Here is a 2,452-nt window from a genome sequence, read left to right as displayed (position 1 = left end):
TCCCTTCCAGCCCTGGATAGGTATAAATGATGAAAAGTGAACTACAGTACACAGTGTATTAAAAGCTTTAACAAACATGGCCCTCCAGACAAAATTAGCATGCTGATTTTATGAAATGCCTAGATATTACTTCCCAGCAGAAGTCAGTAGAAGCAAATATTTATTGCATCCTGATAGGGGATAAAAGTCACACTTAACTATAAATTGCTATGAAATGTAGAGGTATTGTACTCAAGCATTAAATAAATTGTATTGAACTTATATAAGCTCAACAGGTCGAGCCTAAGAAATGTGAGCTGTTTCCACAATTCAGTCATGGGGCAAACATGAAAGATAATATGTGGTATTATTTCTGCCAAACACATAACATGCATCAAGGTGAGATAATTGGATTAATACACCTCAGAAGAGTTAAATGACTATAGGGCTGCTGTAGAACAATGAGGTTCAACAGAAACTCAATGGCTGCTTGTACAAACCATCATCAAAGAAAAGAAAAAAAAAGAAAACAAAATTCCAAATGCTTTCCCTAATATAGCATTGATAGTTTTTCATTCCACCCTTGATTGACATGCACAACTTGTTTCAGTATACACTGAGGTTTTGCCCATGTAGACTTAGACCGCATATAGTCCTTAATATTCATACTTTAATATAGTTGAAATGTCACATTATATTAACTACATTATATAAAAACTTGCAAAAGTTCTGAGTTAAATTACAAAAGCAAGTTTATTATAGCACAGAAATGATAAGAGGTGTGAGTATATATGTATTTATATATATATTCACACAAACAAAACAGATGCCTTAACTTTTTTCATAGTTTTACACACTGCAAGGTAACAATATGTGTAATCAGAGAGAATAGTTGAATGAATCAATCTGAAGGTATTCATGAAAGGTTGGCAAACTAGAAGCATCAGCTCCAGGGGACCCAAACAGCTAATCAGCTTTAACTTTAGGGTGTTTTCCCACTCACACTTTTATTTGAAGAGTCACATAAAAAATCTTTGTAATCCTGTATTTGGAGACTTTCCATTTGCTTATTTTTGGTCATTTGACTCTGAAACACCTTATCTTGATAAAGCCAAAGAAATCAGACTGGTGAGTGAAAAGCGAAAAAAAGTTTTTAAAACCTCTAAGTCTTTTTTTTTTTTTTTTTTTTTTTTTACCTTTTATTTTAAGTTCAGGGGTACATATGCAGGTTTGCTACACAGGTAAACATGCGTCATGTGGGTTTGTTGTGCCGATTATTTCACCACCCAGGTATTAAGCCTAGTACACATTATTTATTTTTCCTGATCCTCTCCGTTCTCTGACCCTCTGCCCTCTGATAGGGCCAGTTTATGTTGTCTCTGTCTATGTGTTCATGTGTTCTCATCATTTAGCTTCCACTTATAAGTGAGAACATGCAGTATTTGTTTTTCTGTCCCTGAATCACTTTGCTTAGGATAATGGCCTCTGGCTCCATCCATGTCCCTGCAAAGGACATGATCTATTTCTTTTTTTTTTAAGTCAATAAATTTTTATTCAAGGAATTCCATGTTGTGATTTCTTCCACTGTCCATCAAGGTCACTTTAGATACTCTAAAGAGCTGGAGTCAAAAGATTTCTCTTCAAGTTAGCCCTTTTTAATGAAACTGATCCAGTTGTCCTGTCAGCCCATAATTACTTTGGCTTCTGTCATCTCCTTTTAATATGGGTATACTGATGAAGTCTTCAAAATTCACCAAGAATCTTTGGGACCTGATTTCTTCAACCAATTTACTTCAGGGTCCTTTTTAGTGTAGGTGGTGGGGATCTGCCTGGTTGTCAATTTGATACCCTCTCTTAACATGAATGAGTTCAAATCACGTTCATTCCTAAGCGATCACTCAAGAATAGTACAGATGTGTGGAATACCTTTAATTCCAGACATCATGTTCTCAAGATAAAAGTTTTCTTGCACAGGCTGGTCTTGAACTCCTGGTTTCAAGCAATACTCCCACCTTGGTGTGGGGATTGCAGGCTTCAGCCATTGCACCCGGCCTGGAACCAATCTTTATGGTTATCAATACTCCCATCAATTAACTGTCTCAGGTATAATAATATCCCTTCTTATATGTATCAAAACTCATATTGAACAATGAGTTCTGGGTTGCAAAAGAGGATTTATTTTTTGTACTTATCCATAAGTCTTTGTCCATAAGTTAAACAAAAACATACATAAGTGCAGTGATCTATTTCTTTTTTATGGCTGCACAGTATTCCATGGTGTCTATGTACCAAATTTTCTTAATTCAGTCTATCATTGATAGTATAAAACTCTGTTAGTATGCATTTATAGTACAAAACTCCCTTCAAAAGACAGTATTCCTCAGAAACATGTGCATGTATCTTACTGGCTCATGACTTTTAGATAACTAATTTCAAAAGAGAATTTTCAATAATGATGGTCTGTAATCATAAT

The 2,452-nt window shown here is 35.1% G+C and overlaps 1 non-coding gene across 1 annotated transcript; it reads right to left on the bottom strand.

The window, feature by feature from the left end:
* Positions 1–2,089: 2,089 nt before the first annotated feature.
* On the bottom strand, positions 2,090–2,217 carry LOC116272263. The gene has a single exon (XR_004180982.1). It is a non-coding gene; the product is annotated as a small nucleolar RNA SNORA40 (small nucleolar RNA).
* Positions 2,218–2,452: the final 235 nt, after the last annotated feature.

This window comes from Papio anubis, chromosome X (assembly GCF_008728515.1).
Source record: "Papio anubis isolate 15944 chromosome X, Panubis1.0, whole genome shotgun sequence".
NCBI classification, from domain to species: domain Eukaryota; kingdom Metazoa; phylum Chordata; class Mammalia; order Primates; family Cercopithecidae; genus Papio; species Papio anubis.
Note: the sequence above shows the minus strand (reverse complement) of the source record. Positions and strands in the feature narration are given on the sequence as shown.